General features: G+C 45.0%; 1 long non-coding RNA gene and 2 other non-coding genes across 3 annotated transcripts; all 3 read left to right on the top strand.

Annotated features, from left to right (window-relative positions):
• The first annotated feature begins 1,202 nt into the window (after nucleotides 1-1,202).
• Nucleotides 1,203-18,860, top strand: LOC134346599 (uncharacterized). The gene is made up of 3 exons (XR_010017959.1): nucleotides 1,203-3,983; nucleotides 11,138-11,308; nucleotides 18,461-18,860. It is a non-coding gene; the product is annotated as an uncharacterized LOC134346599 (long non-coding RNA).
• On the top strand, nucleotides 5,216-5,379 carry LOC134347365 (U1 spliceosomal RNA). Its single transcript, XR_010018121.1, has one exon. It is a non-coding gene; the product is annotated as a U1 spliceosomal RNA (small nuclear RNA).
• On the top strand, nucleotides 12,541-12,704 carry LOC134347364 (U1 spliceosomal RNA). The gene has a single exon (XR_010018120.1). It is a non-coding gene; the product is annotated as a U1 spliceosomal RNA (small nuclear RNA).
• Nucleotides 18,861-18,992: the final 132 nt, after the last annotated feature.

The following is an 18,992-nucleotide window of genomic DNA, read 5'->3' as shown; positions in this document are numbered from 1 at the left end:
TTTATCCTGCCGTTTCTGATGGGAAGCAGGTGCGTGTAGTTAGTGGAACCTGGGAATGATTGGAATCTAAATGAGGTGATTGAGGCCCAATTCTTGAGGCAAATGGCAAGGTAGGGGTTTGCCAGAAGGGACCATGACAGGCAGAGGGAGAGCGAGCATCCTGATTGGTCTCCTCGTGCTAAGAGTGGTCCCCAACCACCGAGAAAACGATATGATTTGGCGATATGAGTCAGCTGTACCTTCCCTCATTCCCTCTGTTGAACTTGAATGCATGCGAGGTCATTACACACGCGTCATCCATGTCAGCGTGGGAAGAAGATCAACTCCTCGAGCTTGCAAGTGATGGTGGGCTGAAAAGTTGCAATGATTTTATATGTCCATACGAGGAAAATATGCGCTGTGTATTTAGTATCGAACCGTTACTTAAAATGTTATGATGCTATTGACTTATTGACTTATCACTATATTCATGCGACGAAAATATGCGCTGTGTGTTTAATACTAAATTCGTTAGATACACCCTTTTAGAAACAAAGTTGAGTGTATTAGCCACTTATAAGTGACCTATAGTTGACCTATCACTTATATTTCGGTCGTGATTAACACGCACCTACCCCACCCCACACTCACCACGCCCCCCCCCCCCGTCGTCAAGAATATTGTCAATATTAAACTGGTCTCCGTTTTAAAAAATGGTTGGGGACTCCTGCTAAGTAGACCTATCAGTTTTCTCTGTGGGGGGGCTTTACAGTCGACCTCAAAAATAATGACAGTGTTGCTCGCTGCACTGTTTGCAGGAGTGACTTTTCTATTGCCCATGGTGGGCTAAAATGTAAAAGACAAGTTGAGGTGAGTTTAACAGGTGTCATTCGTTCATTAGCATAGCTGACATTATTTAATCTAACTGGCTGGCTGCTAAGGAGCTACTCTCTTGATGTCCTACGTGATGAGGCCAAGCTCTCTATAGACTTGCTTAAAACTGTAATGGAATAATCATGATAATATAAGTACATAAATTAATGTCACATTTCTGCATGTACCCAACTTGGTTTACAGATTAGACAAAATCACTAAACAAAGCATTACATACACCCTTGGAGGGCGACCGTCGAGGGGAGATATGGGGTTGCGGGGGGTGCAGGGGCGGCGCTAAAGTGGTGCGAGCTGGGACTATAGCCCCAGCAGAAATTACGATAGCACCACCAAGAAATTAACTGCAGCTGCTTTGCTTTCTCTGTATACTTTTGAATACAGCTTGTTTCTCCAGCTGATCGAGTGAAACAGCGCCCCCAATTACCATAGCAACCACACAGCAATAAAGTTATAAACTCTGTCAGATCCACTCCACACTTCTGCTTATTCGTTCGTTGTCAATGTCTTGCCGTTGCTGTCCTCAGATCAGTTAAGCTGATCTAAGATCACTTAAGGTGACGTCACTCACTCTCACTCACGAGAGAGATTGATTGTATACATCCAGGCGCAGATCCATGGTCTCACGAAACTAACGGATGCCCCACACACACACACATTGTGCTTTTACAAGCGAGCGTGGGCCTGGCACGTGCATTATTTTGGCTGGTGTGGAAAAATGTATCAATTTTTGGTCAGAAAATGACCTCATCCAGAGGAATCAGTGGTGTCTCAGCCTGAGCCTGTCTTAATTGAAAGTGACATGCAGAAAGAAGTAAGTGGGGATGAGGACGACAGCAGTTCATCGAAGGAGTATGAGGGCGAAGTAGAGGAACAAGAACTGGAGCGGGATTCGGAAGAGGACGTGGATGTAGCTGCTCTTAGTGCGAGTGGGAATACAGTTAGCGATGTTAGCCAGCAGCCTGAGGAAGGACCCTGTGGGCTAGCATTGAAAAAGTACCCTTCACTGCACGCAGCAGTTTGGCAATCAGCGAAGGAGATTTATTTGTGGCTGGTTTGACCTGTACTCCTGGCTGGAATATTCAATCACAGAAGATGCTACATTCTGCTTCGCATGCAGGCATTTCCTGTGTGGAGGACATGGGTTCCATTCTGAGTCTACCTTCACTGTCACCGGTTACCGCAACTGGCGGAAAGCTACAACAGCTTTCAAAACCCACCATGTAAGTGCAGCTCATAAGTTTGCTATGGAGGCATGGGCTGAATTCAGATTGAGAAACAAGACGGTTCAAGATTGGGAAATATGCTAGACAAAGGACATGCAAAGATTGTCCAAGAAAATTGTGAGTATATGAGAGCAGTGGTTGTGTCTCTACGCTATACTGCGTGCCAAGGCATTGCCCAGCGAGGACACCGGGAGAATGATGGATCTGGCAATAGGGGAAACTTTGTTGAGTTTCTCAATGTAATTGGTAAGTTTAGTAAGACTGTAGCTAAAAAAAATAGAGGACAATCCTGGAAATGCAAAATCCACCCATCACGATATCCAAAATGAAATTATGGGTATTATGGCAGATATGGTCAGACGTCAAATAAGTGCAGAAATCAAGGAGGCTGGATATTTTGCCATCATGGTGGATGAAAGTAAAGACTTGAGCAAAAAGGAGCAAATATCAGTGGTGGTGCAGTATCTGAATAACAAAACAGTGCTTGAAGAATTCTTGCACTTTACTCCAGCAGAAAGGTTGGGTGCAGAGTCGCTTCTTAAAAGCATTGAACAGACACTCGCCCAGTGTGTTATTGTTAAGAACGCCTACATAGGTCAGTGTTATGACAGTGATGTCCGGGTGCAATAACGAGGTACAAGAGAGGTTCAGGAAAGAGGTCCCGCAGGCATTATATATACACTGCCATGCTCACAGACTTAACCTTGTTTTAGTGGATGTTGTGAGCAATGTACCACAAGCGGGTGAGTTTTTTGAAACTGTGCAGCTGCTTTACAACTTATTTTCAACTCTGTTGCCCATGATCTTTTCATGAAGAAACCAGGAGAACTGGAATCATCTGCACAGCCCGTGGAGTTGAAGAAATTGTCAGATACACGCTGGGCGTGGCAGTATACAGCTTTGTGGGCTATAAGGAAATCACTCCCTGCCATTCTATCTACACTACAGGATATTATGCGTCAAGCAAATGCACGGAGGAAAACGGAGGTCAGAGCTGTAAATGGACTGATTGACGAGCAGTTTGCTTTACTTCTCACTCTGTTTGAGGATTTATTCTGAGTCACCAAGTTCATGTCAGCCCAGCTACGATCTCCCAGTTTGGAGCTTTCATCCGCTGTGGACTTGGCTCAGTCTGTCATCGATGCACTCTCAGCAAAACGGGGAGAGGAATCATGGGGTGAAATTCAGGCAAGAGCTAGGGACCTGTGCGACAAGGCCGGTATGCAGAGCAGACCACATGAAAGGAGACAGGCCCAGCCACCCCGCCGCCTGCATGATTTTGTTTTTGCGGCCCAAACTGAACGCACACCTGACACATCCTCTGATGACCTTCGCAACAACTGTTTCTATCCTGTTATAGACAGACTTCTGACTGAAATGAAAAGACAGTTCTTAATTGAGACTGGGGGTGTTCTGACTGGAGTCTCAGCATTGAGTCCCAAACACAAGTTCTTCCTCAACAGGAATTGTTATTGGCCAATTGCCGAATACTATGCAGTGACTGAAGTGAACCTGACTGCAGAGCTACATCAGGTTCAGCGTCTGCTGGAAACAAAACAAAAGCAAGGACAGACAGTGAATGACACAGTGGAATTTCTAGCTCTAACGAGACCCTACCGCGATGCATTTATAGAATTATGCAAACTGATCTGCATATTACTGACTCTTCCTATTACATCTGCCTGCCTCATGCGAACGGTGTTTCTCTTGCCTCAGACGTGTCAAAAACTACTTAAGGAATAGCAGCGTTGATGCTCGGAACAGCAGCTTGGCTCTGTTGACCATAAACAGCCAGAGGACCAAAGCACTTGACATCCAGAAAATCATTGATGCTTTCGCCACCAATCACAACAACAGACAGATTGTGCTTCTCTGAAAACATCAATGGTGAGTGCAGTTGATTTTTTAAAAATTTGGGCCAAGGTTAATTCTGATTATTATTGTTATTTTCTACCCCATAGTCCTTATGTTTCCTGCAAACCCTAAAATACTACATTTACTGCTATTAAGCCTACTGGTTTTGCTTACACTTCCAAGGGTGATTCTGTTGATTTTTGTTTTAAATTCAATAGCCGAATTAATTGAGGTATTGCATGGTCAGAGTACGATTTGTCCAACTCCTGGTAAAGCCTTGCATCTGTTGTTTGCCCTATTTGACTTGCATAACAATGTATCTTTTGGCATTGCTGTCTATGTAATGCGAATAGCAGTGGGTTCATTTTGTGTTTTTCAGTTGAAAAGCACGCATTTGACGCTGATTGCGGGATTGGTGCGTGATTCACGTAGTCCGCTGTTGCTCAGATGCTCTGTTTGTTTTTTTTGTTTCTGCTCCATGTAGCCCAAGTTGTCTCCGATGCCGTTGACACTGTAACAGTTCACTTCTATATTAGATCTATAAGTTGCTGTTGCTTGTGAATATACAGAGGCATTTATAGTAGGCACATAATGCTTGAAACTGACTTTTTAACGCCACGCGTCTGGCCTTGCGAATACGTATTACCATACAGTGCATCCCTCAGCACCATCACTGACTAATTCAGCCCCTCCGTAGCACCAGCAAGCAAAAATCTCTGGCGCCGCCACTGGTGGCGGGGTGGGGGGTGAGCGTTTTTTGCAGGGTGGGATGTCTGTGCACAGGCATTTTGAGCCGAAATATCCGTTCGGGTGCTGTCCTGTGTTCAGTCTCCCCTCATAAGTGAAAAGCTGACCCCCCCTGCGACATCCTGGCTAATCTCCCCTGCACCCTTTCCAGCGCAATCCCGGTCTGCGGGGCCGGGGATGGGGCCGGCTTTTCATTCACCCTGTGGGCCTCAGGAAGCTCCCTGCATTTCCTCAAGGAAAACACTGACACCGTGCGGTCGGGTTCGGCAACGACCAGTCGCTGAAAACCAATCGTGGTGCACATTTCCTTTTTTAGAAAACATGCAGATTCAGGTCTGGGATTTCTCACCAGTAAACTACAGCAGCTAATCAAATAATCTAGATTTCCGGCATTTGTGGTAACGGTATTCCAGGAGGAGCACGTGGAATAGTAGGAAATAGATCTTTAACAGATTTGTTCGCCTGATTATTGAGGGGTGTGGGTTAAGCATGCATGCGGATGGCAGAGAAGAAGAAGCATACTTACCTGGCAGGGGAGAGACCGTGATCATTAAGGCGGTTCTCCCAGGACGAGGCTATCCCATTGCACTTCGGGTGTGCTGACGCCTGCGATGTCCCCAAATGCGGGATACTCGACTGCAAAATTTGTGGTAGTGGGGGACTGCGTTCGCGCTCTCCCCTGATTTCTAATCTAAAAACAGAGAATCCCCCGTTAGAATTTTCTGCAAGTCCTGTGCAGTCTTCCAGTACTGAGTGCGTGTATTGACGACCGACGGTTCACTTCGTATGTCTCGCTGCTTCCAGAACCACTCCCTTGTAAGTTACTGAAATGCTGGGTTTCGGGACAGAGTTGAAACCTCGAGATCAAGGGTCTGTCTCATCCGAAACGTCGACTGTCCATTTCCCTCTGCAGATGCTGACTTCAGCCGACACTTAAAGTATGTTGGTGCTGATCACAGCATCTTTTGTCCCTTGGAGTATTTTTTCCACCCCGTATTCAATCCTCCATGTTCTATTGTAGAGGGCAGAGGAAGTTCACTATTTAAGGGAGACAGTTTTAAATACCACAGGCGCCAATCAACACGGCGTTAATGCAGGAATATCTCACTGTGGTAAAATAGTTTAACTTGGTCCTCAGGCCAAGAGATAAAGTCCATGAGCAGGATACTTGTTGCCAGTGGATTGGATGAGTTTCTGCTTACAGTCTGCTGTTGGTCCACTGTTCATTTTCCCAACATAGATACTGCCTGACTTTCAAGGAGGAGGTACAGGAGCCACAGGAGCCAGAAAACACACACCCAACTTTTCAGGAACAACTTCTTCCTCCCTGCCATCAGAATTCTGACCTCAAGCCCACTAACTCACAATATTTTGCCGCCATTCTGCAATAATTATTTCATTTATTTTATATGTATTTCTTATCGTATTCCATACAAAGTTTTAAAACTTATGATGTATTGCAATGTTCTGCTGCCACAAAACAAATCCCTTCAAACTCCTAGTTCTGAAAATATCATACAAAGGTGTCTCACTTTAAGGACTCTTTATCTTGTTATTTCATGCTCTCATTATTTATTGCAAAAGGTAAATAGATATATAGATTTGCATTTGCACAGTTTGCTGTCTTGTATGCTCCACTTGATCTTTCATTGATCCTGCTTACAGTTACTATTTTATACATTTGCTGAGTATCTCGGGGTGTCTATGTGGTGACTTGTATGTACTCTGATAATAAATCTTACTTTGAACTTTCAACTGCACCACCCTCTCAGACAACAAGTTTCCAGATTCCAACCACCCTCTGGGGGATGAAGTTCACTCTCAGGCCCCACTAACCCTCGTTTGTAAACTCTGGTTTGAACTCGACTGTCCACTGGGTAAACAATGACCTTGTCCATGCTACCTGGGCCTCTCTCTCCCATTTATGATCACCATTACCCTCCCAAAGAAAACAGATCTAAACTGACCCGTCACTGGATTTCTCTCAGTTGTCGGGAGATGGAGGCAAAACCCAACAGCTTGAAAATTGATGAGAAACACTTATAGAAGACGTTAAGAGATTTCCTCCGAATAGAAATATCAAATATTTGCATTTTTATGATGAGGGAGTTAGTTTAAAGGAGATTTTCTTTCACACAGAGGCTGGTGGTTTTCCCCGGAACGAGCTGCTTGTCGTGGTGGGGGAAGCAGATCTGGTGCAGTTTAAGAGCGTTTTAAATAAGAACATGACCGGGTATGAAGAGATAGGGATCGTGTGGAGAAGGGATTTAATTTAATTTGGCATAACGTTTTGTGCACAGACATCCGAACTCTCCCGGAAGTTCCGGGAGTCTCCCGCATATTGATTGCGGCTCCCTGACGCCCAGAAATTATATACAATATCCCGGAAATCGGTTTTTTTGAGAGGGAGAGGGAGTGTTGCAAGGACGTGGGTGGGGACGAATGCAAGTACAGGACACAGATGCTGAGGCAGAGTCGTTAGGCGTAGCACCACTGCGAACGGGGAGCCGATATCCAGGAGACGATGCAAAGCTTAGAGCTAACAGTTCTCAGGAATAAGAAACAAGGTTTACTCTCACAAGGGTCGACCAACGAACTGGTGGCTTCTTGCTGTGGTCACAGGGTTTTTATCCTGCCGTTTCTGATGGGAAGCAGGTGCGTGTAGTTAGTGGAACCTGGGAATGATTGGAATCTAAATGAGGTGATTGAGGCCCAATTCTTGAGGCAAATGGCAAGGTAGGGGTTTGCCAGAAGGGACCATGACAGGCAGAGGGAGAGCGAGCATCCTGATTGGTCTCCTCGTGCTAAGAGTGGTCCCCAACCACCGAGAAAACGATATGATTTGGCGATATGAGTCAGCTGTACCTTCCCTCATTCCCTCTGTTGAACTTGAATGCATGCGAGGTCATTACACACGCGTCATCCATGTCAGCGTGGGAAGAAGATCAACTCCTCGAGCTTGCAAGTGATGGTGGGCTGAAAAGTTGCAATGATTTTATATGTCCATACGAGGAAAATATGCGCTGTGTATTTAGTATCGAACCGTTACTTAAAATGTTATGATGCTATTGACTTATTGACTTATCACTATATTCATGCGACGAAAATATGCGCTGTGTGTTTAATACTAAATTCGTTAGATACACCCTTTTAGAAACAAAGTTGAGTGTATTAGCCACTTATAAGTGACCTATAGTTGACCTATCACTTATATTTCGGTCGTGATTAACACGCACCTACCCCACCCCACACTCACCACCCCCCCCCCCCCCCCGTCGTCAAGAATATTGTCAATATTAAACTGGTCTCCGTTTTAAAAAATGGTTGGGGACTCCTGCTAAGTAGACCTATCAGTTTTCTCTGTGGGGGGGCTTTACAGTCGACCTCAAAAATAATGACAGTGTTGCTCGCTGCACTGTTTGCAGGAGTGACTTTTCTATTGCCCATGGTGGGCTAAAATGTAAAAGACAAGTTGAGGTGAGTTTAACAGGTGTCATTCGTTCATTAGCATAGCTGACATTATTTAATCTAACTGGCTGGCTGCTAAGGAGCTACTCTCTTGATGTCCTACGTGATGAGGCCAAGCTCTCTATAGACTTGCTTAAAACTGTAATGGAATAATCATGATAATATAAGTACATAAATTAATGTCACATTTCTGCATGTACCCAACTTGGTTTACAGATTAGACAAAATCACTAAACAAAGCATTACATACACCCTTGGAGGGCGACCGTCGAGGGGAGATATGGGGTTGCGGGGGGTGCAGGGGCGGCGCTAAAGTGGTGCGAGCTGGGACTATAGCCCCAGCAGAAATTACGATAGCACCACCAAGAAATTAACTGCAGCTGCTTTGCTTTCTCTGTATACTTTTGAATACAGCTTGTTTCTCCAGCTGATCGAGTGAAACAGCGCCCCCAATTACCATAGCAACCACACAGCAATAAAGTTATAAACTCTGTCAGATCCACTCCACACTTCTGCTTATTCGTTCGTTGTCAATGTCTTGCCGTTGCTGTCCTCAGATCAGTTAAGCTGATCTAAGATCACTTAAGGTGACGTCACTCACTCTCACTCACGAGAGAGATTGATTGTATACATCCAGGCGCAGATCCATGGTCTCACGAAACTAACGGATGCCCCACACACACACACATTGTGCTTTTACAAGCGAGCGTGGGCCTGGCACGTGCATTATTTTGGCTGGTGTGGAAAAATGTATCAATTTTTGGTCAGAAAATGACCTCATCCAGAGGAATCAGTGGTGTCTCAGCCTGAGCCTGTCTTAATTGAAAGTGACATGCAGAAAGAAGTAAGTGGGGATGAGGACGACAGCAGTTCATCGAAGGAGTATGAGGGCGAAGTAGAGGAACAAGAACTGGAGCGGGATTCGGAAGAGGACGTGGATGTAGCTGCTCTTAGTGCGAGTGGGAATACAGTTAGCGATGTTAGCCAGCAGCCTGAGGAAGGACCCTGTGGGCTAGCATTGAAAAAGTACCCTTCACTGCACGCAGCAGTTTGGCAATCAGCGAAGGAGATTTATTTGTGGCTGGTTTGACCTGTACTCCTGGCTGGAATATTCAATCACAGAAGATGCTACATTCTGCTTCGCATGCAGGCATTTCCTGTGTGGAGGACATGGGTTCCATTCTGAGTCTACCTTCACTGTCACCGGTTACCGCAACTGGCGGAAAGCTACAACAGCTTTCAAAACCCACCATGTAAGTGCAGCTCATAAGTTTGCTATGGAGGCATGGGCTGAATTCAGATTGAGAAACAAGACGGTTCAAGATTGGGAAATATGCTAGACAAAGGACATGCAAAGATTGTCCAAGAAAATTGTGAGTATATGAGAGCAGTGGTTGTGTCTCTACGCTATACTGCGTGCCAAGGCATTGCCCAGCGAGGACACCGGGAGAATGATGGATCTGGCAATAGGGGAAACTTTGTTGAGTTTCTCAATGTAATTGGTAAGTTTAGTAAGACTGTAGCTAAAAAAAATAGAGGACAATCCTGGAAATGCAAAATCCACCCATCACGATATCCAAAATGAAATTATGGGTATTATGGCAGATATGGTCAGACGTCAAATAAGTGCAGAAATCAAGGAGGCTGGATATTTTGCCATCATGGTGGATGAAAGTAAAGACTTGAGCAAAAAGGAGCAAATATCAGTGGTGGTGCAGTATCTGAATAACAAAACAGTGCTTGAAGAATTCTTGCACTTTACTCCAGCAGAAAGGTTGGGTGCAGAGTCGCTTCTTAAAAGCATTGAACAGACACTCGCCCAGTGTGTTATTGTTAAGAACGCCTACATAGGTCAGTGTTATGACAGTGATGTCCGGGTGCAATAACGAGGTACAAGAGAGGTTCAGGAAAGAGGTCCCGCAGGCATTATATATACACTGCCATGCTCACAGACTTAACCTTGTTTTAGTGGATGTTGTGAGCAATGTACCACAAGCGGGTGAGTTTTTTGAAACTGTGCAGCTGCTTTACAACTTATTTTCAACTCTGTTGCCCATGATCTTTTCATGAAGAAACCAGGAGAACTGGAATCATCTGCACAGCCCGTGGAGTTGAAGAAATTGTCAGATACACGCTGGGCGTGGCAGTATACAGCTTTGTGGGCTATAAGGAAATCACTCCCTGCCATTCTATCTACACTACAGGATATTATGCGTCAAGCAAATGCACGGAGGAAAACGGAGGTCAGAGCTGTAAATGGACTGATTGACGAGCAGTTTGCTTTACTTCTCACTCTGTTTGAGGATTTATTCTGAGTCACCAAGTTCATGTCAGCCCAGCTACGATCTCCCAGTTTGGAGCTTTCATCCGCTGTGGACTTGGCTCAGTCTGTCATCGATGCACTCTCAGCAAAACGGGGAGAGGAATCATGGGGTGAAATTCAGGCAAGAGCTAGGGACCTGTGCGACAAGGCCGGTATGCAGAGCAGACCACATGAAAGGAGACAGGCCCAGCCACCCCGCCGCCTGCATGATTTTGTTTTTGCGGCCCAAACTGAACGCACACCTGACACATCCTCTGATGACCTTCGCAACAACTGTTTCTATCCTGTTATAGACAGACTTCTGACTGAAATGAAAAGACAGTTCTTAATTGAGACTGGGGGTGTTCTGACTGGAGTCTCAGCATTGAGTCCCAAACACAAGTTCTTCCTCAACAGGAATTGTTATTGGCCAATTGCCGAATACTATGCAGTGACTGAAGTGAACCTGACTGCAGAGCTACATCAGGTTCAGCGTCTGCTGGAAACAAAACAAAAGCAAGGACAGACAGTGAATGACACAGTGGAATTTCTAGCTCTAACGAGACCCTACCGCGATGCATTTATAGAATTATGCAAACTGATCTGCATATTACTGACTCTTCCTATTACATCTGCCTGCCTCATGCGAACGGTGTTTCTCTTGCCTCAGACGTGTCAAAAACTACTTAAGGAATAGCAGCGTTGATGCTCGGAACAGCAGCTTGGCTCTGTTGACCATAAACAGCCAGAGGACCAAAGCACTTGACATCCAGAAAATCATTGATGCTTTCGCCACCAATCACAACAACAGACAGATTGTGCTTCTCTGAAAACATCAATGGTGAGTGCAGTTGATTTTTTAAAAATTTGGGCCAAGGTTAATTCTGATTATTATTGTTATTTTCTACCCCATAGTCCTTATGTTTCCTGCAAACCCTAAAATACTACATTTACTGCTATTAAGCCTACTGGTTTTGCTTACACTTCCAAGGGTGATTCTGTTGATTTTTGTTTTAAATTCAATAGCCGAATTAATTGAGGTATTGCATGGTCAGAGTACGATTTGTCCAACTCCTGGTAAAGCCTTGCATCTGTTGTTTGCCCTATTTGACTTGCATAACAATGTATCTTTTGGCATTGCTGTCTATGTAATGCAAATAGCAGTGGGTTCATTTTGTGTTTTTCAGTTGAAAAGCACGCATTTGACGCTGATTGCGGGATTGGTGCGTGATTCACGTAGTCCGCTGTTGCTCAGATGCTCTGTTTGTTTTTTTTGTTTCTGCTCCATGTAGCCCAAGTTGTCTCCGATGCCGTTGACACTGTAACAGTTCACTTCTATATTAGATCTATAAGTTGCTGTTGCTTGTGAATATACAGAGGCATTTATAGTAGGCACATAATGCTTGAAACTGACTTTTTAACGCCACGCGTCTGGCCTTGCGAATACGTATTACCATACAGTGCATCCCTCAGCACCATCACTGACTAATTCAGCCCCTCCGTAGCACCAGCAAGCAAAAATCTCTGGCGCCGCCACTGGTGGCGGGGTGGGGGGTGAGCGTTTTTTGCAGGGTGGGATGTCTGTGCACAGGCATTTTGAGCCGAAATATCCGTTCGGGTGCTGTCCTGTGTTCAGTCTCCCCTCATAAGTGAAAAGCTGACCCCCCCTGCGACATCCTGGCTAATCTCCCCTGCACCCTTTCCAGCGCAATCCCGGTCTGCGGGGCCGGGGATGGGGCCGGCTTTTCATTCACCCTGTGGGCCTCAGGAAGCTCCCTGCATTTCCTCAAGGAAAACACTGACACCGTGCGGTCGGGTTCGGCAACGACCAGTCGCTGAAAACCAATCGTGGTGCACATTTCCTTTTTTAGAAAACATGCAGATTCAGGTCTGGGATTTCTCACCAGTAAACTACAGCAGCTAATCAAATAATCTAGATTTCCGGCATTTGTGGTAACGGTATTCCAGGAGGAGCACGTGGAATAGTAGGAAATAGATCTTTAACAGATTTGTTCGCCTGATTATTGAGGGGTGTGGGTTAAGCATGCATGCGGATGGCAGAGAAGAAGAAGCATACTTACCTGGCAGGGGAGAGACCGTGATCATTAAGGCGGTTCTCCCAGGACGAGGCTATCCCATTGCACTTCGGGTGTGCTGACGCCTGCGATGTCCCCAAATGCGGGATACTCGACTGCAAAATTTGTGGTAGTGGGGGACTGCGTTCGCGCTCTCCCCTGATTTCTAATCTAAAAACAGAGAATCCCCCGTTAGAATTTTCTGCAAGTCCTGTGCAGTCTTCCAGTACTGAGTGCGTGTATTGACGACCGACGGTTCACTTCGTATGTCTCGCTGCTTCCAGAACCACTCCCTTGTAAGTTACTGAAATGCTGGGTTTCGGGACAGAGTTGAAACCTCGAGATCAAGGGTCTGTCTAATCCGAAACGTCGACTGTCCATTTCCCTCTGCAGATGCTGACTTCAGCCGACACTTAAAGTATGTTGGTGCTGATCACAGCATCTTTTGTCCCTTGGAGTATTTTTTCCACCCCGTATTCAATCCTCCATGTTCTATTGTAGAGGGCAGAGGAAGTTCACTATTTAAGGGAGACAGTTTTAAATACCACAGGCGCCAATCAACACGGCGTTAATGCAGGAATATCTCACTGTGGTAAAATAGTTTAACTTGGTCCTCAGGCCAAGAGATAAAGTCCATGAGCAGGATACTTGTTGCCAGTGGATTGGATGAGTTTCTGCTTACAGTCTGCTGTTGGTCCACTGTTCATTTTCCCAACATAGATACTGCCTGACTTTCAAGGAGGAGGTACAGGAGCCACAGGAGCCAGAAAACACACACCCAACTTTTCAGGAACAACTTCTTCCTCCCTGCCATCAGAATTCTGACCTCAAGCCCACTAACTCACAATATTTTGCCGCCATTCTGCAATAATTATTTCATTTATTTTATATGTATTTCTTATCGTATTCCATACAAAGTTTTAAAACTTATGATGTATTGCAATGTTCTGCTGCCACAAAACAAATCCCTTCAAACTCCTAGTTCTGAAAATATCATACAAAGGTGTCTCACTTTAAGGACTCTTTATCTTGTTATTTCATGCTCTCATTATTTATTGCAAAAGGTAAATAGATATATAGATTTGCATTTGCACAGTTTGCTGTCTTGTATGCTCCACTTGATCTTTCATTGATCCTGCTTACAGTTACTATTTTATACATTTGCTGAGTATCTCGGGGTGTCTATGTGGTGACTTGTATGTACTCTGATAATAAATCTTACTTTGAACTTTCAACTGCACCACCCTCTCAGACAACAAGTTTCCAGATTCCAACCACCCTCTGGGGGATGAAGTTCACTCTCAGGCCCCACTAACCCTCGTTTGTAAACTCTGGTTTGAACTCGACTGTCCACTGGGTAAACAATGACCTTGTCCATGCTACCTGGGCCTCTCTCTCCCATTTATGATCACCATTACCCTCCCAAAGAAAACAGATCTAAACTGACCCGTCACTGGATTTCTCTCAGTTGTCGGGAGATGGAGGCAAAACCCAACAGCTTGAAAATTGATGAGAAACACTTATAGAAGACGTTAAGAGATTTCCTCCGAATAGAAATATCAAATATTTGCATTTTTATGATGAGGGAGTTAGTTTAAAGGAGATTTTCTTTCACACAGAGGCTGGTGGTTTTCCCCGGAACGAGCTGCTTGTCGTGGTGGGGGAAGCAGATCTGGTGCAGTTTAAGAGCGTTTTAAATAAGAACATGACCGGGTATGAAGAGATAGGGATCGTGTGGAGAAGGGATTTAATTTAATTTGGCATAACGTTTTGTGCACAGACATCCGAACTCTCCCGGAAGTTCCGGGAGTCTCCCGCATATTGATTGCGGCTCCCTGACGCCCAGAAATTATATACAATATCCCGGAAATCGGTTTTTTTGAGAGGGAGAGGGAGTGTTGCAAGGACGTGGGTGGGGACGAATGCAAGTACAGGACACAGATGCTGAGGCAGAGTCGTTAGGCGTAGCACCACTGCGAACGGGGAGCCGATATCCAGGAGACGATGCAAAGCTTAGAGCTAACAGTTCTCAGGAATAAGAAACAAGGTTTACTCTCACAAGGGTCGACCAACGAACTGGTGGCTTCTTGCTGTGGTCACAGGGTTTTTATCCTGCCGTTTCTGATGGGAAGCAGGTGCGTGTAGTTAGTGGAACCTGGGAATGATTGGAATCTAAATGAGGTGATTGAGGCCCAATTCTTGAGGCAAATGGCAAGGTAGGGGTTTGCCAGAAGGGACCATGACAGGCAGAGGGAGAGCGAGCATCCTGATTGGTCTCCTCGTGCTAAGAGTGGTCCCCAACCACCGAGAAAACGATATGATTTGGCGATATGAGTCAGCTGTACCTTCCCTCATTCCCTCTGTTGAACTTGAATGCATGCGAGGTCATTACGCACGCGTCATCCATGTCAGCGTGGGAAGAAGATCAACTCCTCGAGCTTGCAAGTGATGGTGGGCTGAAAAGTTGCAATGATTTTATATGTCCATACGAGGAAAATATGCGCTGTGTATTTAGTATCGAACCGTTACTTAAAATGTTATGATGCTATTGACTTATTGACTTATCACTATATTCATGCGACGAAAATATGCGCTGTGTGTTTAATACTAAATTCGTTAGATACACCCTTTTAGAAACAAAGTTGAGTGTATTAGCCACTTATAAGTGACCTATAGTTGACCTATCACTTATATTTCGGTCGTGATTAACACGCACCTACCCCACCCCACACTCACCACGCCCCCCCCCCCCGTCGTCAAGAATATTGTCAATATTAAACTGGTCTCCGTTTTAAAAAATGGTTGGGGACTCCTGCTAAGTAGACCTATCAGTTTTCTCTGTGGGGGGGCTTTACAGTCGACCTCAAAAATAATGACAGTGTTGCTCGCTGCACTGTTTGCAGGAGTGACTTTTCTATTGCCCATGGTGGGCTAAAATGTAAAAGACAAGTTGAGGTGAGTTTAACAGGTGTCATTCGTTCATTAGCATAGCTGACATTATTTAATCTAACTGGCTGGCTGCTAAGGAGCTACTCTCTTGATGTCCTACGTGATGAGGCCAAGCTCTCTATAGACTTGCTTAAAACTGTAATGGAATAATCATGATAATATAAGTACATAAATTAATGTCACATTTCTGCATGTACCCAACTTGGTTTACAGATTAGACAAAATCACTAAACAAAGCATTACATACACCCTTGGAGGGCGACCGTCGAGGGGAGATATGGGGTTGCGGGGGGTGCAGGGGCGGCGCTAAAGTGGTGCGAGCTGGGACTATAGCCCCAGCAGAAATTACGATAGCACCACCAAGAAATTAACTGCAGCTGCTTTGCTTTCTCTGTATACTTTTGAATACAGCTTGTTTCTCCAGCTGATCGAGTGAAACAGCGCCCCCAATTACCATAGCAACCACACAGCAATAAAGTTATAAACTCTGTCAGATCCACTCCACACTTCTGCTTATTCGTTCGTTGTCAATGTCTTGCCGTTGCTGTCCTCAGATCAGTTAAGCTGATCTAAGATCACTTAAGGTGACGTCACTCACTCTCACTCACGAGAGAGATTGATTGTATACATCCAGGCGCAGATCCATGGTCTCACGAAACTAACGGATGCCCCACACACACACACATTGTGCTTTTACAAGCGAGCGTGGGCCTGGCACGTGCATTATTTTGGCTGGTGTGGAAAAATGTATCAATTTTTGGTCAGAAAATGACCTCATCCAGAGGAATCAGTGGTGTCTCAGCCTGAGCCTGTCTTAATTGAAAGTGACATGCAGAAAGAAGTAAGTGGGGATGAGGACGACAGCAGTTCATCGAAGGAGTATGAGGGCGAAGTAGAGGAACAAGAACTGGAGCGGGATTCGGAAGAGGACGTGGATGTAGCTGCTCTTAGTGCGAGTGGGAATACAGTTAGCGATGTTAGCCAGCAGCCTGAGGAAGGACCCTGTGGGCTAGCATTGAAAAAGTACCCTTCACTGCACGCAGCAGTTTGGCAATCAGCGAAGGAGATTTATTTGTGGCTGGTTTGACCTGTACTCCTGGCTGGAATATTCAATCACAGAAGATGCTACATTCTGCTTCGCATGCAGGCATTTCCTGTGTGGAGGACATGGGTTCCATTCTGAGTCTACCTTCACTGTCACCGGTTACCGCAACTGGCGGAAAGCTACAACAGCTTTCAAAACCCACCATGTAAGTGCAGCTCATAAGTTTGCTATGGAGGCATGGGCTGAATTCAGATTGAGAAACAAGACGGTTCAAGATTGGGAAATATGCTAGACAAAGGACATGCAAAGATTGTCCAAGAAAATTGTGAGTATATGAGAGCAGTGGTTGTGTCTCTACGCTATACTGCGTGCCAAGGCATTGCCCAGCGAGGACACCGGGAGAATGATGGATCTGGCAATAGGGGAAACTTTGTTGAGTTTCTCAATGTAATTGGTAAGTTTAGTAAGACTGTAGCTAAAAAAAATAGAGGACAATCCTGGAAATGCAAAATCCACCCATCACGATATCCAAAATGAAATTATGGGTATTATGGCAGATATGGTCAGACGTCAAATAAGTGCAGAAATCAAGGAGGCTGGATATTTTGCCATCATGGTGGATGAAAGTAAAGACTTGAGCAAAAAGGAGCAAATATCAGTGGTGGTGCAGTATCTGAATAACAAAACAGTGCTTGAAGAATTCTTGCACTTTACTCCAGCAGAAAGGTTGGGTGCAGAGTCGCTTCTTAAAAGCATTGAACAGACACTCGCCCAGTGTGTTATTGTTAAGAACGCCTACATAGGTCAGTGTTATGACAGTGATGTCCGGGTGCAATAACGAGGTACAAGAGAGGTTCAGGAAAGAGGTCCCGCAGGCATTATATATACACTGCCATGCTCACAGACTTAACCTTGTTTTAGTGGATGTTGTGAGCAATGTACCACAAGCGGGTGAGTTTTTTGAAACTGTGCAGCTGCTTTACAACTTATTTTCAACTCTGTTGCCCATGATCTTTTCATGAAGAAACCAGGAGAACTGGAATCATCTGCACAGCCCGTGGAGTTGAAGAAATTGTCAGATACACGCTGGGCGTGGCAGTATACAGCTTTGTGGGCTATAAGGAAATCACTCCCTGCCATTCTATCTACACTACAGGATATTATGCGTCAAGCAAATGCACGGAGGAAAACGGAGGTCAGAGCTGTAAATGGACTGATTGACGAGCAGTTTGCTTTACTTCTCACTCTGTTTGAGGATTTATTCTGAGTCACCAAGTTCATGTCAGCCCAGCTACGATCTCCCAGTTTGGAGCTTTCATCCGCTGTGGACTTGGCTCAGTCTGTCATCGATGCACTCTCAGCAAAACGGGGAGAGGAATCATGGGGTGAAATTCAGGCAAGAGCTAGGGACCTGTGCGACAAGGCCGGTATGCAGAGCAGACCACATGAAAGGAGACAGGCCCAGCCACCCCGCCGCCTGCATGATTTTGTTTTTGCGGCCCAAACTGAACGCACACCTGACACATCCTCTGATGACCTTCGCAACAACTGTTTCTATCCTGTTATAGACAGACTTCTGACTGAAATGAAAAGACAGTTCTTAATTGAGACTGGGGGTGTTCTGACTGGAGTCTCAGCATTGAGTCCCAAACACAAGTTCTTCCTCAACAGGAATTGTTATTGGCCAATTGCCGAATACTATGCAGTGACTGAAGTGAACCTGACTGCAGAGCTACATCAGGTTCAGCGTCTGCTGGAAACAAAACAAAAGCAAGGACAGACAGTGAATGACACAGTGGAATTTCTAGCTCTAACGAGACCCTACCGCGATGCATTTATAGAATTATGCAAACTGATCTGCATATTACTGACTCTTCCTATTACATCTGCCTGCCTCATGCGAACGGTGTTTCTCTTGCCTCAGACGTGTCAAAAACTACTTAAGGAATAGCAGCGTTGATGCTCGGAACAGCAGCTTGGCTCTGTTGACCATAAACAGCCAGAGGACCAAAGCACTTGACATCCAGAAAATCATTGATGCTTTCGCCACCAATCACAACAACAGACAGATTGTGCTTCTCTGAAAACATCAATGGTGAGTGCAGTTGATTTTTTAAAAATTTGGGCCAAGGTTAATTCTGATTATTATTGTTATTTTCTACCCCATAGTCCTTATGTTTCCTGCAAACCCTAAAATACTACATTTACTGCTATTAAGCCTACTGGTTTTGCTTACACTTCCAAGGGTGATTCTGTTGATTTTTGTTTTAAATTCAATAGCCGAATTAATTGAGGTATTGCATGGTCAGAGTACGATTTGTCCAACTCCTGGTAAAGCCTTGCATCTGTTGTTTGCCCTATTTGACTTGCATAACAATGTATCTTTTGGCATTGCTGTCTATGTAATGCGAATAGCAGTGGGTTCATTTTGTGTTTTTCAGTTGAAAAGCACGCAT

This window comes from Mobula hypostoma, chromosome 5 (genome assembly GCF_963921235.1).
Source record: "Mobula hypostoma chromosome 5, sMobHyp1.1, whole genome shotgun sequence".
In the NCBI taxonomy this organism is placed as follows: Eukaryota; Metazoa; Chordata; class Chondrichthyes; order Myliobatiformes; family Myliobatidae; genus Mobula; species Mobula hypostoma.
The sequence above is the reverse complement of the archived record's forward strand: the minus strand, read 5'-3'. Positions and strand labels throughout refer to the sequence as shown.